The following is a 19,418-nucleotide window of genomic DNA, read 5'->3' on the forward strand; positions in this document are numbered from 1 at the left end:
AGCAATGTGGGATCCTCTCTCATGGCCCAACATGAGGCCAAAAAGTACCCACTCATTCCTAATAGGGGCAAACATCCGCACACCTCTCTCTCTCTCTCTCTCCTTTCTCTCTCTCTCCTTTCTCTCGGCTTCAATGTCAATATGGACCCCAAACTTAGTACTTGTACGACTAGACACATGAGTGTTTCCAGCTGAGAAAACGAATTTTTCACACATTGCTGGAATCCTAACCCTGAGCAGACACAGCATTCTCCCAGCATATAGGTTTTCTGAGTGAAATCAGTGCTGCTGACAGGATCCACATTTTCAATCTATATTCATCCACACAGCATCATATCTTCTTGGGGAGGGCATTGTCATACAGTTGAAGCTAATGTTCTGTCAGACTTTTATCTTGCTAGTCTATCATTACAATCCCAACTGAACCAGAAGGCCTCAGGGGTTTTCTGTTGCTCTCAGTCAATCAGTATGGCAGTTACCAACACACTGATCCAAAGGAGGCAGTCACTGCACGGAATTTCCACATTTGGCATCTTTTCTTCTTCCTACATAAGAAAGCTGGAATAATTATTTGGAAACTACTGAAAAGCATTAGGTTTGAAGTATTTGGCCGGGCTATGAGTTTCAATTAACATTTGTAAATTTCTAGCCTTCTCTCTAGCTGTTATATATATATTAAAATAAAACTGCTGCTAAAATTTAAAGTTCTGGAAGAGCTTTTCAAACTGTACACTGTTAACTGCATCTTCTTAAGGAGGTAGTATTTAGATTTTGAGAGGGAAAATGACTCTAATAATGTTAAATGCATATGGGACTATTTAAAAATAAGTATTTTATATTATAATATGTACATTTCCGCATAACTGGGATCTTCCCTTTCATTGCTCTTTTAAAATTTTTTGTGGGAATTATTCCAGATATATTATATATTTCCTGCCTTTTTAAACATAATACATTGAACATAATTTAACCTTATTCTAGAGAGCTCAGAACATCATTATAAATATACATTATTTTGTTATGGGATAGTGATGCTGTGTTGGATTCTATATAATGTAGTAAGTCAGGTCTTCCTATAGGCAAATTAATTTCTTTCTATCTTTAATTAATTAAATCTCTACATATGGTTATCAAGTTCCAATTATTTGCCAAATGCTATGTTCAATAAACATCAATAAACCAAAATAGACACTATCTTTGTCTTCTTGAATTTAGTCTAGACTGAAGTGGGTGTAGATAGAATAAATACATGCAAAAAATATGTAATTCAAATATAATAAATGCCAAGAAGATAAAGAACAGGATGTCATTATAGAGAGGAGCAGAGTTATCTAATTAGGTTAAAGAGTTAGGGAAAGGTTCTGAGGAAGTAAAGTTTTTCCAATGATATTTTTAAAATTAGGAATTAGCTGGAGAAAAGGAATAGCTTGTACAAAGGGCTTAAGGTGGGAAAGACCTCAGAAAACCCAAAGCCTGGATGAAAGGTTCAAATTGCTATAGCATATTATGGGAGTGGGGTTTCAGAAGGATATCACGCTCTCTAAATGTTTTAAGAGAAAGAGCTTCTAATTACTTCCCAATAAATTATTTTAAAATTTAGGGGGAAAAGCTACAGAGTTCAGGACAATTTGATACAAAAAGAACTAAGTATTCTTAAGCATTAATGAGGATTTAGGTCAAATGCAGATATAATCCACAGGTTACCTTTATGTTTGTTATTCATCATCAAATTTTCCCTTAAGTTAATTGAGGATTCCCTATAGAAATTAAAATGAGTCTGACAAGGGATAAAACAAACAAAATGATTTATGCCAGTTTAAGCCCCCAAGCCATTGTTTCTCAGATTCCCACCTCATTAGACCTCAGGAATTTCTATAAAGGGATTATTAAACAAATGAATTGTTATTTTAGTTCCTGTAGCACATTGCTGATGTGAAAACAGCTTATATGTAAAGCAAAATAAGTTATGGTAAATTAGCATAAGGTTTAGTATTTTAATAGCCAGCAAATCTCAGAATAATGGAAGTGTCTCTGGATTATTATTAAAATCAAGAATAAGATGAATAAGATGACTTCCTCAAAGAACTTCCATGCTTCATTTTATTATACCATACCATGGAAACAATTTTCTTCTTGAAAAAAAATGATTAAAACAAAAATATATTATGTTTATCATTCATTTGAAATACCAATACTTAAATAAGCATGTAGAAAATATTTTGCTTCCTGGGAATTGATTTTCTGTTGATCTAAAAAAAAAAAAAAAAAAAAAAGAAAGAAAGAAAAGAAAGGAGAGAGAGAGATTCTTAAGATTCATGGACTGGTTCTTAAATTCATCGTAAGCATTGAAATTCATTAGCCCATTAATGACATTCAGTATGTGTTATACATAATATACCCATAAAATTGATCATTAAAACTCAGAGCAATAGAATTTCATACTAGAATGTATGTGTACTCAAGTCAAAACTAATTCTAGTGCTTGCTAATACCAGCATTATTAGAAAACCTTTCCCTTGTTTTACTTTTTAAAGTAATTAGAAATTTGCTTAAAAATCCCCACTGACATGAAATGTTAATATTGGTGCAATTAATGAAATGCTAATATTTATGAATTAATTGGCAAAAATCTTGATGAAAGAAAGCTAACAAAAATCATTTATGCAGAATCTACCAGAGGACAAGATTTGTCCTTGGTGACTTGCTCATTTTGCTTTCAGATTATTAGTTAGTAAAATAGTCAGTGATATTTCAGCAAATTCTTAGTTGAAAGAGTTCTCTAAGACAAAGTTAACAAGCTAGCTTTTAACATAATATGTTAATTGAAAATATTGGAGGTGATATTTCTCAGCCACTAACTTAGAAATGCAGGAAAATAATGTAATTCTTGTTTTCTATGACTTTCTATCTTGAGCTTCCATTCTTCTTGATGGTCAAACATATATAGTATTAGTGTGCTCCATGTTGCCTCAAGCTATTTTAGAATTAAACTAATAAATACTGTATTTACTGTGCTCTACTCTTACCAGCATTGCCTCTAGATGCACCTGATTTTCTGGAATCATATCAGTATTTGCTCAGCCTCCTTGTTTCAACCTATGTTCTATTCACAGTGACATATTGTTGTCTTTTTTGGCATCTTAGCATCACATCTGAAATTGCTCCCTATCTTCCAGCTCTTAGTGTCACAGTGTCACCATGTTTGGTTCCAGAAGAAAACAAATAGCAGCCCCCCTGCCATGTTACATGGGCTGGGGCTAATTTGTTTAGGCATGCTCTATCCTCCCAAACTATCTTGGTTCTAAAAACTCACAGCAGGGTTGGGTGCCTACTAGGGCATATAGGCCCAGATCCTGCCTAGTGTCAGTGATCCTACTGTCTTAGAGGAGTCATAGCTGAGGTAACCATCTTGGCAAATATTTTCACAAGTTTTTTTTTTTTCTTTTTCTTTGTGTTGCCTGGATTTCAGCCTTTGTACACTAATAAATCACAAACTGACACTATTTTTTTCTGGCCCCACCACAGAAACTTCTTTTGGGGGATTGATATAGCCTTCTGAAGGTTTAGGCCTTTTGCTGATGCCAAAAGACCAAATAGCAACTTGGCCACCACTTCACATTGTGTTGTTATTATATACTTTCTTTGTCATTGTAAAACTTGAGACTAAATGTAACTTAGAAATTAGGAATTTATTGATGAAAGCTTATGAAAAGGGAGGAAGGAAGGAGGGAATAACATTCACTTGTGATAAAAAATAGACCTTTTTACAAAGACTTTAACATAAACCCCATCCCCCCAAAACATCATTAAATTTGGGGATAGCCAGGGTAAAAAAAATAGAGGAAGATGTCTCCTATCTCTACTTCTTTCTTAAAAACACACTTCCTTTTTTGCACAGTGTCCCATGTGTTTAGTTCCAGCTTCAGATGATTTTAACCCTTGTGTTGTTTTAAGATCTTACTGTTGAAAACCTTGTTCTTTAGAATCATTCTCTGTAGGGCCAACCAATTTATAGCCATGAGTCAAATGTAGATTTCAGCAAGGTCCTCTAAAAATAAACTCTTATCACAAATGTACCCAAGTTATTTTGAGGTACAAAGCAAGTCAGTGGTGAAAACTATTTGTGTCAGGCTGGCTACTGTGTGATCACTCCCATGGATGTGGGTTGGGCCATGTCACAATTAACAGGTAAGATGAAGAGAATTTGGGAGAATTTGAAAGAAAGTTCATTACTCAGACAAGGGATTCCTGTGAAGAATAGAATTGGCACAAATAGACCTGGGATGTGGTGACTATGGTAGAAGGAGTGGGTTGCGCCTTTATTGTAAGACTAGGGAATTTGCTAGACTTAGGTTGGCAATTTTCAAGGTCTCTTTTAATGTTCCGCAGGGGCCAAAGGAAGGGGCATGCACCAGCTTTCCTATCAGCTTGTTTAGATCCGAGGCTTGGGGCGCCTGGGTGGCTCAGTCGGTTAAGCGTCCGACTTCAGCTCAGGTCACGATCTGGTGGTCCGTGGGTTCGAGCCCCGCGTAGGGCTCTGGGCTGGTGGCTCACAGCCTGGAGCCTGCTTCCGATTCTGTGTCTCCCTCTCTCTCTGCCCCTCCCCCGTTCATGCTCTGTCTCTCTCTGTCTCAAAAATAAATAAACGTTAGATCTGAGGCTAGGAGGGAAGGAGAAACTAAGGCTTATAAGATGTTAGTGATTCAACATCAAAAGATGGGTTCAAACTCTACTGCACTGGTCTTTCCCTGCTGTATGAGAATGCCCTGGTTCCCCTAACTCTAGCAACCAAAGGCAGCTTCCTCCCAGAACAAATGAAGATAAAGCAAAAATTGCTAAGAGAGCAGGCTGACTAAACCAAATAGGGAAACAAAAATTAAGAATGCCAAGGTCTGGTTCCTTCTTTCGTATAAGAGCAGTGGCATGCTAGAACCTTGTGACCCTCCAATATATATTTTCTAAAGGGCTAGAAATTGTAGAGTATAAAAATTTCTTTTATTCTAAGATTATTCTTCTAAGATTTTGCTAATAGAGTGATAATATTTGTAGGACAGAAACAAATATAAACATTACAATAGATTTCAAATTCAGGCCTCCAAGTATGTTTTTCTTTTTTCTTTTCCTTCCTTCTTTTTTTCAATGAGTAAGTTCCTATCTATGTATCAAACCAAGTCCTTTTTCAGGTGCTGGGGTCTGTTAGTAAGCCAGAGAAATCAACTGTCCTTATAGAGTTTGTTTTTTATGGGTGGTGACACAATTTCTTTTTAAAAAAGAAAAACAAAACAAAACAAACAAAAAACAACAACAAAACAAAACCTACAACTTCAGACCTATTAAGTTCTGTGAAGGATATTGAGTGCCTAACCTAGCCTGAGTGCAAAGGAAGGCCGCCCTTGGGATTGATGGTTAGCCTGAAACCCAAAGTACCAGCTCAGAAAGTCTTTGAAGAAGTTAATGCTGGGTGCAGAAGTTTCCATTTTCTAATTTTAGTGGTTATCCAGCATTATATTTAATTGGCCAGATAGAAATAGGGCAAAAATTGAAATGGGCCTCTCTGCCTCTGTAATGAATTAAATAGTTTTCCATAGCATTAGCTGTAAACGACACTACTGAACTGACAATTTCTTCCTTGTTTGGGCTTTATTTAAACTTCTGAATGGCATTGAGAGGTTATTAGAGATTAATCTTCAATTAGGTATTCTGATAGCCCAAGAAATTGTCCAAAGGTCCCTCTGGCCATAGTTTTTTTTAGCATTAAAGAGATATTGAATTAATAATATTTTGCCATCTCTCCAGACCTTTAAACTCCTGTGACTGATGTCCAATCATTTAGCCCACTTAAATAGAATGTCACACTGTGAGTCTTCCATTCTGAATAGGTCACCATAGGCTAGTGCTCATTAGTGTTGAGTGTCCATTTCAGAAGCTGCAACAGCCACTCAACCCCCATGTTTTAAGAAAATAAGTAGAAAATTATTTTGTCACAAATGGAAGGGTTATGAAGACAATGCCATATGTCAGTAGTATTGTGACTGAAAAATGTCATCTAGGCTCTATAGTGCTGTATAATTCTCCAACCTAAAGCCATAAAATAAGATTGGGTTAGTGAGTGAGGCTCATGGCAGAGTTCCCAGACCTATCCAGAGAGTTGTGGACTGCACAGCATAGTGTTCAAAACCCAGTGTCGAAAGCAGAAGGGGCTGGACAAGACAGTTTTGATTTATGTGGGATTCTCATCCACCAAACAAGACTTGAAGGAATTAATCAAGTATTTGCAGTGAAAATTTAAAGAGAAACTTTGGGAACGAATAACCTGAGAAGAATCTCCCTTGTTCTGTTACCCTGAAAAGTTAAGGGTTTCTTTTCTTTCTCTTTTACAATTTTTTTTTTAAAGCTTACATCTTTATTAGACTATGAGAACATATATTATCACTTAGGAACTTATTTTTTAATTAACTTTTCCCTTTCTTTACCTCGTTTCTGTAACTCCATTACATATACAGACTTTGTGCACTTTACTCATAATAAGACTCCTAAAGGTATAAATTAGAGGGCTTGACAAATTATAATTTCAAAACTTGGAATTTTTAAGGAAGAAAGATATGGTGAAAAGCACTCATTAATTAGTTTGGATTAGATTACTTTGTACACTTCTATTGTCTTTGACTCCCAGCATTGCTTCCTTCTTTTTAATTTTTTTAATGTTTATGTATTTTTGAAAGAAAGAGAGACAAAGCAAGCAAGGGAGTGGGAGAGAGAGAGAGAGAGAGAGAGAGAGAGAGAATGAATCCAAAGCAGGACCCTGGCTCCGAGATGTCAGCACAGAGTCCAACATGGGGCTCAACCCATGAACCATGAGATGATGACCTGAGATAAAGTTAGACTCTTAACTGACTGAGCCACCCAGAGGTCCCAAGCATTGCTTCCTTCTTGTAGGAGTTCTCCAATTTGATTTTCCTTTAGGCAATTACATCCTTTCCTCATTCCCACTTGTGTGCAGTTTTGTAGAATTGTCAGTGGAGATAACTCACCTTCCAGAGCGAAGGGTGGATAAACATGTGACCCAAATTACACCAAGAAATTATTCTCTTACATCTATATTTAGAAGGGATGTATAAGAGAGGGAAAATGGTTGTCTCTGATTCATCCCTATATAGAAAATTAAATAATTCCTATTAGTTTCTTCTTCCTCACATTACTGAAGCTGCCCTGTATGTAACCTGTACTTACTAAGATCTGGTTGTAATGGATTCCTTCATTTTGGAAGCTATTCTATTTCTTTATAATACATTCATGTTTAAGCAAAAGTAATTCTTTGGGTTGTAGTCTAAGAACATGAACTGATACTATGATATCAAAACCTTCATTCAACCAGATAAGCTAAAGAAATAATTACTTGGCCAAAGACATTAAGAATATAGCAAATATATCTGATTATGTTATAAGGGAATAGCATGTATTGGGGGGCTTGGGGCATTGAAAACAATTAGTGTGGACCTTGAATTTGGGAGACCTTAAATTCTAGACTCTGTAATTTGCTGTGATATAGTACAAAAGAACAGAGAAAAGGGAAAACCCAATTTCTAGACTGTGTCCATGACATCTATGGCGTTATACCATGATATCTGTGAGTTTCACTTATCTCTGAGGTCATGGAAATGGGCTGGGTTATCTGAAGATTCTGTTTAGCTCTATAATTGTGTAACTATGTACTTTTTAATTTTTTTTTAGTGTTTATTTATTTTTGAGACAGAGAGAGAGCATGAATAGGGGAGGGTCAGAGAGAGAGGGAGACACAGAATCTGAAACAGGCTCCAGGCTCTGAGCTGTCAGCACAGAGCCCGACGCGGGGCTCGAACTCACCAACCAGGAGATCATGACCTGGGCTGAAGTCAGACGCTCAACCTACTGAGCCACCCAGGCACCCCTGTAACTATGTATTTTTATTCTTTAAGCCATCGTGAAATGTTGGAAGTTTCTGAGCAGAAGGAAGACATAATAAAAAACATTTTAGGATCAATTGAAAAAATGACATTTGTGTAGTCAAAAATGAAATAGAATATCTAAATTATTCTTTACTTATACGTTTTAAGACAGGTTTGTGAAATGCTGACCTTTACAGCAAGAAAACTACTTGGGATTACTAGTTAAAGCCCAAGGCCAGTCAATGAAGGGAAATCCAGATCTAACATATTAGGTACAAGTTTTATCTGGGGTAAGGAAAATTCATTTAGGAAAAGCAATGCTAGTGAAAATGAAAAAAAACAGCAAGAAACTTTAACAAATTCTCTAAGAGGATATTTATCACTTAAATTAACAACTGCCTAATAAGCAAAAGTAAATTTATTTTGATTATTTGAAACAATTTTAAATTGAGCTTATAACTGACTGTGTTGGAATGTTGAAAAGATATTTATTCATTTATTTATTTATTTTAAGATTATTTATTTTGAGAGAGACAGAGGCAGCCTGAGTGGGAGAGGAGCAGAGAGAGAGAGAGAGAGAGAGAGAGAGAGAGATTCCCAAACAGGTTCTTCACTGTCAGCACAGACTCCAATGTGGGGCTCAAACTTACGAATCATTAGATCATGACCCGAGCTGAAATGGAGTCAGACACTTAACCAACTGAGCCACCCAGGCATCTGAAAGGAAAGTTTTTAAAATTAAAGCATACATCTGATCTCGAAGCCTCTCACCAATACGTTTAAAAAAATGCATGTGTATGAAATATGCAGAAAAAACCCACAGAAAAAACAAAACAATGAATTATTATAAAACCAACATCCATGTGACTATCACTCAGATCAACAAACAGGTCATGAGCTGTACCCTGGAAGCTCTTTCTACCTTCTTCTTCCTCATCTCCAAGGGAGACATCATCCTGACATTTATTGTAATCACTCCTTTGGTTGTACCATGTTTTTTCATGTAATCATAACTTATTTTTGCCTATTTTTTGGGGGGTTTTGTACTAACAGAAATATATGGAAAGTCTTTTACTGTGCTTGACTTCTTTCACTTAAGGTTATCATTGTGAGATACATCTGTGTTGTTGTGGGAAGCTGTATCTCAATCAATTCAGGTGCAGTATAGTATTACATCATGGATATGCTGAAATTTATCTATTATTATATTAATGGGTGTTGGAGCTGTTTACCCTATTGACTCTAAATCATAGTACTATCAACATCCACATACATGTTTCTTTTAAGCTCATGTACTTGCATTTCTACTGGGAAATTTTTAAAGGGTGGATTTCCATATAACATATGACTATGGGTTAAAACTATATAACTATGGGTTATATGTATGTTGCATGTATGTTCAACTTTAGGAGATAACATATTTTCTAAAGATATTTTAGCAAGTTATACTCCAACCATCACTGAATGAGAGTTTTCATTGGTATGCTTATTTGACACTTGCATATAGTATTTTTAATTTTAGCTATTTTTATGCTTGTGAAGTGTTTTTTCATTGCGATTTTAATTTGCACCTCCCTAATTAATAAGAGGTTGAGTACCTTTTTTTTTTAAGTTTATTCCCACTTTTATATCCTCTTTTGTGAAATGCCAGTTCAAGTCTAATTTCCTATGTCTTTGGTTGATAATTTTCATTATTTTTGGAAGGTTCAAAGCTATTATCTGCTCAAATATGATGGCTGTCTTTTTCTCGTTCTTATTTTTCTAGATGTTCTTACTGTAAATTTCATGGTTGTTGTTCTCCTCTTTGTACTTTCCTTCTTTGTCTCTCTGCTTCATACATTATTCTGAGTTATCATTCATTTCACTAATTCTTTTGTCACTTATGTTTAGCCTGTGCTAATCCCATCTGCTGAGTTCTTAATTTCAATTATTTTATTTTTATGTTCTAAAATTTCCACTATTTTTTTAAATTTCTATCTATGTCAATATTCTGCTCATAGTCTTTTATTCTGTTTGAACATATAGAGTGGTTACTTTTAAATTCTGAGTGGCTACTCTAGTATCTGGACCATGAGTAGATCTGCTTTTATTTTTTAATATTTCTGCTGATTTGGATCATGTAATTTTGGATCATGTACCTGGTTATTTTTTTTATTTTATTGGGCATTGTTTTTATAAAATTATTTGTAGAAATAATTTGAGGTCTCTGATATTATCTTCTTTCAGATAGGATATAGATTTTCTTCCTAACCTGGGAAATGTTGGCTTTAGCTTATTTGGAGATGAGTTACAAGTCCCTGAAGCGGTCAATTTTTTATTAAGTTTATTAATTTATTTTGAGACAGACTAAGATGGCACAAGCAGAGGGAGGTGCAGAAAGGTGGTGGGGGGGGGGGAGAGAGAGAGAGAGAGAGAGAATCCCAAGCAGACTCCACACTGCCAACACAGAGCCAGATGTGGGGCTCGAACCCACAAAACTGTGAGATCATGACCTGAGCCGAAACCAAGAGTCGGACGCTCAAACAACTGAACTACCCAGGTATCCCTGCCTATTTCTCTTTTAAACCTATTCCCAAGATGTAGTATTTCAGTATCCTCCTCAAAACAAGGGAGATTCCTTAGGTTTCCTTTACCTGGCAGCTTAGATATTAATATCCATCCATCCACTTAACCCAACAAGGCTGCAAAAACAATGATCAGCAAACAAGTTAGAAAAAAAAAAAAGGTGGCCTCAAATTCCAACCTAACCTCCCTGAACCTTTATCTTCCTGGCCCAGTAATTCTTTATTATTTTATTAGGCCTTTCATTTGCTTGAGCAGTTTTTAAATATACACACAGATGTTAAATATTATAAATATATGTGTAGTTTTTTTACTTCAGTGGAGGACTTCTCCAAAGTAATATGTCATTTCTGAAAGTGTAAATTCCTTATTTGGTTCTGCTACTATAATTATAATTTTAGAACAGACCTTTCATTTCATCCATTCCATTCTATTCCATTCCATTCCATTGAGGATAACGTTTAAACACCTTAGCTCATAATTTGTAGCTTTCTGTAATGTAACTTTAATCTTATCTTCCAACTTTATATAATGTCATCCCTACCACATGCATTATTATTCTAAGGCTATGAAACTACATTGTTCCCCAGTGACAGGGGACAATCTAATGTTCTTATGCCTTTTCTTAAGCTGTTTCTACTGTCAGAGTATGCTTTCAATGTTTGGTGGTAAAATCCTATTCATCTTTCTAGACAGCTTTAATGTCAGCTCTTATGTGAATGAAGGTGCTAAACCCATCTCAAACATGGACACAAAAACACTGCAGAACTGATCATTCCCTCCTCACTTTCTAACATGATTTCTCATGTAGTTTCTCAGTAAACCACACTAACCTGTTTCCTGAAACTACCCTACTTCCATACCTCCTACCTTCATGCTTTTGCTCATAATAATCTCTTTGCCTAAATCTCATGCCTCAAAGATATTCCATTGATTGTTTATGGCCCACAAAAACTGACTTAATACATCATTCCTGCTTATTCTGTCTATACCTCACTTTGTCCATACATCAATTATAGTCATTTGTTTTCTAAATTACTGGTCACATGTTTTTCTTCCTGGAGGAAGAGATCATCTTTAGTTTATCTTTTTTTGCCCAGAATTTAAAATAATAATTGATGTATTCATAATATGTCATCCGTGTACAATTAATATGTGATTGATACAAGAGTAAATGCATAAATGAATGCATGAATACATATAATGTGTCTCTATTTCACTAGTTATGAAATAGTTTTCCACAAATGGCTTCAGAAATTCAGTTTATATAATGGACCCAAAGTTCAGGTCATCACATTTTCATTTTTCATGATAGTAGGGGAAAATGGCAGGAATTAATAAAAGCCAGGCACAATTCCAAAACCTCATTTAGTTGGTATTTTATCTTGCTTCCACTAAAGTGTGACTAACAAATAGAATGATGCTTTATTCTCTCCATTTGGGTTTTGCTTGTTAGACTGTAGTGGAGATGTTATTGAGCTGTGAAAATGTTGAAAGTGATCATCTCCAAACAGCAGTAGACATAAGAATCAACTCAAAAAATTGTTAACATTGCAGATTTCTGACCCTAAGTATCTGGTTCAGTAGGGCAGTGTCGGAGCCCAGGAATAAGCATTTTATTAAGTGCCTTATGTAATTTTGTTTCAAGAAAAAAATTTTTAAGAGATTGTATTAGTAGGCTCCAGCTTCCATCAGCCATTGGCCTAAAAATATGCAAACTATTGGGCACAAAGGTAAAGCCTAAGTAACAAGATGCTAAGCTCTAGAAAGCTGAATAGAGCTATCTCAACTCTATACATTTGACATAGTGAGTAAAATGAAACTACATCTTTCCATATCTACCAGAAACCAAAGGGACATAAATACCAGGCAATAGTAGTGGTGGAAGAGAATTTATCAATTGCCTTAGAAACCAATTAAATATTACTTAAGAAAAACAACAAGTCAGAAGGAGACACAAACTTAAATTAAGAACATATGTTATCCTGAAAGGTATTTCTCTGGGCTAAAATCTACCCCAATCCCTACAAATGTTTTTCTTCTAATAATTCCTTTCTCCCTATTGTCTGCCTGCCATTCTTCTAAATGATGATACCTAACAAAGATTATAATCTGGCAACTGGGATTTGACAGACCATGAAATTGTTTGTGGACTAGATGGATGAAATATTGAGATTTTGATCGACTCAAAGGAATTTATTAATTTATTTCAGAAATATTGTCTAACCAAATAAATAGCTTTATTTAGTGCTTTGAAAATGTCTTTTGATTTGTTTGTAATGGGGCATGTCAGTACTTTTTAACAGATGTCTTCTCAAGTTCATGACCTTGATGGGACTAATTTGGTCAGAACAAAAAATACACAAGCTTTTGTAAGTATGGGCTAACATAATACAACCCATACACCTAAAAAGAAAAAGTATTTACAATTACAAGTATGAATATGCAATGCCATTTTTGCTATCTTTTCCCCCCAGATTTTTATAGCATTACATTCAAACTATACCTGTCATTTTGAATTAGAAACATGTGTCAGTATTTGGAAAGAGTAACATGTTAAAATATGGGCCCAACTCATATGCTATATATGTGAAGTTGTTAGCATATTCTGGCTTTCTGGATCCACCAAGTTGGCTATTATGGAAACATTAATTGGAGTATGTGGGTGTGCTCTGATTTGTTTTTATTTATTTTGAGAGACAGAGAGAGAGAAAGAGAGAGAGAGAGAGTGCACGTGGGGGAGGGGTAGAGAGAGAGGGAGAGAAAGAGAATCTCAAGCAGGCTCTGTGCTGTCAGCATGGAGCCTGAAATGGTGCTCAAACTCATGAACTGTGAAGCCATGACCTGAGCCAAAATCAGATGCTTAACCAACTGAGCCACCCAGGTGCCCCTTATGATATATCCATAGAAATGACATGATTGGCCAAGAAAGCATATTAGCATATGTTTTAGTTATGAAATGTGATTCTCCATGGATCTCAGTTTTAGCTCTGCTTATTATTTTAGTTCTTTAAAACTCTAATGATTAGCACATTTAGATATCAGGTGTTTTAATCTGGAGCAATTTATTTTATTATTTTTTTAAATATTTTTAGGGGTTTATCATAAATTAAATGCAAAAGGGGATTGAGAAAAAAAGGTTTTGTGGTTGTGTCACACAATTTATCAAAATAAATAGCAAACTCCTGATTTTTGATGGAAATAATCACTATATATTTTATTTCTACCACCAATTATTTAACCAGTAAGGGACAGAGACTGAGTTGTAATTGTCTTTCTTCCAAAATCCAAGCAAATATACTTTAAAAATGAAAGTTAGAGGATTTTGTTGTTGTTGTTATTGTTGTTAATTTTGCTAAGTTTTATTTGGGGACTAAATTTGTTTTCACTAACAGCAGTGGAAAACAAAGTGCTAAAAGGGTCTGAGAGAGGGGGATTGAATCTGGAAGTGATGATCTAACAGAAATACTCACTTGAGAATTTTAGACAGGCATCAAAACCTGTGGGAACTTCTAAGAATGATTTTGGTTTACATATTACTGTGATGTTCCTACCTTTCAGCTGGCAAATATATGTGTATTATAAATCACAGACCATATTAAAAATCCATTTCACACTGGTATTTACTTAGTTATCAGGACTATATTAGCATAAAAAGAATGACGTTTAAGGTTTCCAACCATGTGTCCTGCGAAATTGTCTTTATAATCATGAGAAGCGACACAATCACATTTACACTGGGCAGCCTGGCATGTGCACAGTGCCTGACTTGAGATGTGTTCAATTAAAAAAAATGAGTGATGTTCTGAAGGATAAGACTTATTTTTGTATTGTATCTGTCAACTTGTTCTTGCACACAAATGCTCTTTCTTCCCCTTTATGTCTCTGTCCTACTATATAAAAGGATTGATGTAGGTAATAAACCTGACCTACTTCCTAGATTTAAAACTGCATCTGTCGGTAACTTGCTAAAGAGTTTGATCTCTGATGAGCTAATCAAGGCTTATACTGTCACCCCAATAGGGCACACATGGAGTCATAAAATTGTTTCACCCTGTTATGTGTAAGTTGGAATAAAAAGGTATTAGCACAATGTCAGCACAAATGCTTCTAGAGTTCTTTTCCTTAAAGGAACTGATCTCTTCCTAAGACACAGGACCAAAACGAAGAACAGGACACCTAAACCACCATTATCTATGTACTTTCTTATAGGAAGTATACACAGACATTTCTCAGGCCTGATGGGTAAGAATAACAGGAGGACATATATGATTTTTAAAAACAGGCACATTGTAGTATACAGTCAGCAGCTTCAAGAAACCAAAGAAATGCTTTAACTGGCCTTTTTGGATACATGACACACATCACTTCTTAAACAGAATAAAGCTCCTATATGCAAGTGCCTTTTATTTTATTTGTTATCACTTCTCAGATGAAATACCAGTGGACTAACTGGGATGCTGGCTAAGCTGGATCCTGAACCATGATCAAAATTAATCATGCAGTCTGGGATTTAGTGACAAGCGTTCGAATGCCACATTGAAAATGGCAGCATCTGCTTAATACCATGAGCCCATCAGCATTGATGTATAACAGCACTAAGATAGGAACTGTTTTCGTCTGAAAGTAGAATAAGTATATATGTGATTAAATGATGAAGAAAATGAGTGTTAAAACTGAAGTCGCTTTAGAAATTGTTAAATCATATTATTGAAATTAAATGGTTTAAGTTGTTCCTGTTTGAAAGAAGAAAGTGAAATTGTCAACCATGAGTTTACTGATTATAAATACTTGCCTACATTTGGTTCAACTTCTCAAGTATCCATAGAGACATTTAGACGGCAGCCTACTGTGTATGTTAGGCGAGATTTGGGTAATTAATAAAAATGAGGTGTTAAACCAGTAACAGGGAAGGAATTTAAACTAACCTTCTGCTCTACCCTTTCATCCTCCAATCTTAAATCAACGTATAAGTTATATACTTGACAATAAATTAAATGCTTATGCTACAAATTACACATCAGAAACAAAATAATTAATTTATCTTTTTTTTTGTAAGCATAAAGTTAGTTCAAAATGGGAAATGTGTGCTTTCACTGTACAGTCAGTTCTGCTGTAATGCAACATATACATTTCTAAAAATTACTCTGCTGTGCAAAACCACCCAGTAAAATAGGGAACTTATAGGGTAAATGTGGTTAGGGTACAGCACTCAATAACTTTATTATTGACATCATTTTATAAGTATGATTGTGATTAACATTAAAAAATAGGAACCAAATAAAAATGGTAGCACAGTTTTACATATATTAAATGGTTAAGGAATACATAAAGACTACAAGAAGTGTGATACTTGAAAAAACCTGCTTGTAGAAATGGCTATCAGAAAACTTCAGTTTATTTGAAAGGAGGGTTATCTCACAAGGAAAGCTATAATGCTATATAGGGATGGGTGCGTCTCACAACACAGGCAATGAGCTATGGTAACTGGTAGATGTTTGGGTGTGTATCTTCTGTATTCCAGTGCAACATGGGTCATCTGGGTGCAGTTTTTCGGTGTTCACTTAGCATGTCACCCAAATGAAATAGCATGTAGGTAAACACAATTCACATTACACTCATTATTACCTAGTATAACAATTGCATTGGGCCAAATTTATGTATTTAAAACAAGAGTTATAGGGGCACCTGAGTGGCCCAGTCAGTTAAGTGTCTGACTTCAGCTCAGGTCATGATCTCATGGTTCATGGGTTCAAGCCCTGTGTCAGGCTTTATGCTGTCAGCTCGGAGCCTGAATCCTGTTTCAGATTCTGTGTCTCCCTCTCTCTCTGCCCCTCCGCCTCTTGTGTTCTCTCTCTCTCTCTGTCTCTCTCAAAAATAAACAAACATTAAATTTTAAAAAATTAAAAAAATACAAGCATTATAGCACAGCTGACTCAATTGGAATCTGTGCAAATTTTAGTTATAAAGTATATGCCCATTATGTCATAAACCTGTCATGACAAAATTTGAATATTCAGAAATACAGTATTGAACACAATTTTCCTTATGCTGAACATCTTTACGAGGCAAAGATTTGGGGTATTTTGCACTTTTGGCTTTCTCAAATCCACTTTCAATCTGTCCTATTTGAAGGATAACAATCTTTGTCAAATCTTTACAAAATTACTTTCTAAAGATTTTTTTTTTTCAAATAGGAATCTCTTAATCATCAAGGAATAAAGAAAAGAATTAATTTTAATTAAATACATACTATGGGCCAGGAACAATGCTACAAATTCTAACTGCCTCATATCATATGTTGTTCACTTAGAGCCCCCATGTTTGTTTTGTTGGTTTGCTAATATACTCATTTACAGAACTGGTGACTATAGCGTAGAGTGGGTAAGCAATTTCTTGAAGTTCATATAGCAGATAAGTGCAAGGCTAATTACTTTAGTATTCTGATTCAGGTTCTTTAGAACCACTCAGAGGTAATTTTTAAGTTCTTGGCATGGAGATTTGAGAGAAAGGGCCTATAAAATTTCCATTCTGTTGACTGATAAGTTCTTTATAGTAGAGCATTATGCCTATTAACAAATGTATTACCCTTACATCTTTGGCATGGTTTTAGTTTGCCTTATCAGAGAACTTAGGAGACTGAATGTAGAGATGCTTAATCTTTTCCGTTCCTTTAATTCAAGGGAAAAGATGTCCCTTGGGTCAAGAACCTAATTAGCATGGGTGTGGAGTGGGAAGAGCATTGCAAAATATATATTCTCTTCCAGATTGGTAAAGTTGTGGTCAAATAAGGGATCTTTACTTGCTACCCATCCTTTAAGAAGCTGATAAAAACTATGAACTCTCTCTTCTGGCAAATGCAATAGACACTTGATTAAAGCCCCTTAAAATAATGTATCCCCCGTTTCCCTCCTTCATGCAACAGTATTATCTTCAAGTGTTGTCTGCTTAAGCACTGAGGGGTGGCAGGAGGGAGGAAAGCAATTGTAGATTTGGCCAGAGGAAAAGTTGGTTCTCTGCCCAGGAAGTTACCTGGCTACTGCTAATTGCCAGCTATGAGGACTTATTTTGCTCTTTTTAAGGCTTCATGTCAGCTGTTATTCTAACTCTTTCTCCACCCATCAAATATCACTTGGAAGAACACAGCAGGTGCTCTGAGAGTGTTTGTCAGAAAATATAGATGTTTATATATGGTTACCAGATTTTGTAAATAAAAATATAGGACATAGAGTTAAATATGAATTTTAGATACACAACCTTTTAGGTTATAAGTATATTCCAAATATTTCATAGGGCATACTTATACTAAATAATTCACTTTTTAAATCTCAAATTCAAATTTAATTGGGGATCCTGTAGTTTATGTGGCATCCCTATGCTTATAAGCAATATATTCCAAGAGGCAGGTGTTCTCAGCAAGGCCCTCAGACAACCTTGCTTTAAAGATTGCCTTTTTTGATAATCCATGGTCATTTCTTTAAATTAATTGAAAAAAAATAGTAAAATTTTTGCTTCAGCCTCAGCCACTTAGGACTCATAATATCCTATCAAAAGTGTTGTCAGCATCTTAAATTCTTGCCTCGTTTTCACAGAGTAGCTAAAGGCAGGGCTTTAAGAGCTTTTATTTCCTCTTCTCAAATTGAATATATATTCAAAGGTTCTTTATGAGTACCTTTATGAATCCCTATTTATATGGGAAATAAAAGATTCCATATTATTTGACTCTTCTATGTTTCTATCTTATGAGCAGCACAATCATGCTGGTGTTTTCCTGAACAAATACAGAACAAACCCTCAATGTATGGCACCCAGGACAAGTGAACATTTTCATATCAGCTAAAATGTAACCAAATCTATTGCACCTAAATGTCTCTTTTTGAGACATTTCAAACTTGGACTTCCAAAAATATTCACCAAATAATGAATGTCAGAAACCAATTCTTCCTCTATGGCATTTATTCATGTGATAAAGCCCACAAAGCTATCTTTAATTATTACTGTATAGGATATCCCGTTATCTTTAATTATCATTGCCGAATGGTTGAAAAATCAAATACTGCTGGCAATCAAGAGTCATTATACAATAGCATGATTGCATCTGTTCATATTAACAGATAAGCACAGAAAATCAAAACAGTGTCTGATTTAACCACTAAAACTGTCTGAACAAAATATTGTATCTAGCGCTCTTAATATCTTGCGGTGACTTTGATCTGATTAAAATCCAAAGAAACATAACCACAAATGCAAATGTTCTGGTGTTTCTGAAATTAATATTGCTGAATTTCACTGGACTGAATTGCTGGAATCCTAGTGAAGCAGAAGTGATTATAGGCACAGTATAAACTTATGATAGGAGGATATCTAAATCTCTGAGGCCGCAGGTGCAGGATTATAGCAAAACCCCAGTGAAACGTTCAGTGTTCTGTCTAAATACCCCAGTACAAAATTAATTAGGCAGTTGATCACATAATAAAGCTATGATGGATGATCTAATGGAAACTAGCATCTCAGAGTCAATAACAAACTTGATTCTTTTATTAGATGCAGCTGATTTTCAGTACTGCCATTTACAAGATTGTATGCATAATAGAAGATAAAAAAAGAGGGGGGTTCTATTTTGAAAATGAGAACTCAGTTACAGTATTTATCTCTGTTGGAAACTATAATATGTAAGCAATGTAGAATTTGTAGATAGACATATCTGCAAAGATACTTTCCTGAAAAGCACATCAAAGAACAGGGAAATAATGAGACAGGCTCCAGCTGTTGGATTCCTACAGCTTTTGATTTGTGCTCTACTAGAAACTCCAGGTTTTGATCCTGTGTTGATTATTTCCATGGTACTGAAGTTGATTTGTGCATTATTTAAAAACAGACAGTAGGCAGCAAACAAGGAAGAGTTTGCAAACTACATCTTAAAGGACATTT

General features: G+C 35.2%; 1 long non-coding RNA gene across 2 annotated transcripts in view; it reads left to right on the plus strand.

Moving 5' to 3' along the window:
- The first annotated feature begins 4,110 nt into the window (after positions 1–4,110).
- The window catches only part of LOC128778262 (uncharacterized), a 636,253-nt gene continuing 620,945 nt past the window's right edge, over positions 4,111–19,418 (plus strand). The window contains exon 1 of one of the 2 annotated variants that reach the window (XR_008423739.1): positions 4,111–4,188. This is a non-coding gene — a long non-coding RNA (uncharacterized LOC128778262). The other variant, XR_008423740.1, reaches the window with a different exon arrangement.

The sequence above is a fragment of the Panthera pardus genome, unplaced genomic scaffold (genome assembly GCF_024362965.1).
Source record: "Panthera pardus isolate Hobbes unplaced genomic scaffold, ASM2436296v1 HiC_scaffold_2, whole genome shotgun sequence".
Lineage (NCBI taxonomy): Eukaryota > Metazoa > Chordata > Mammalia > Carnivora > Felidae > Panthera > Panthera pardus.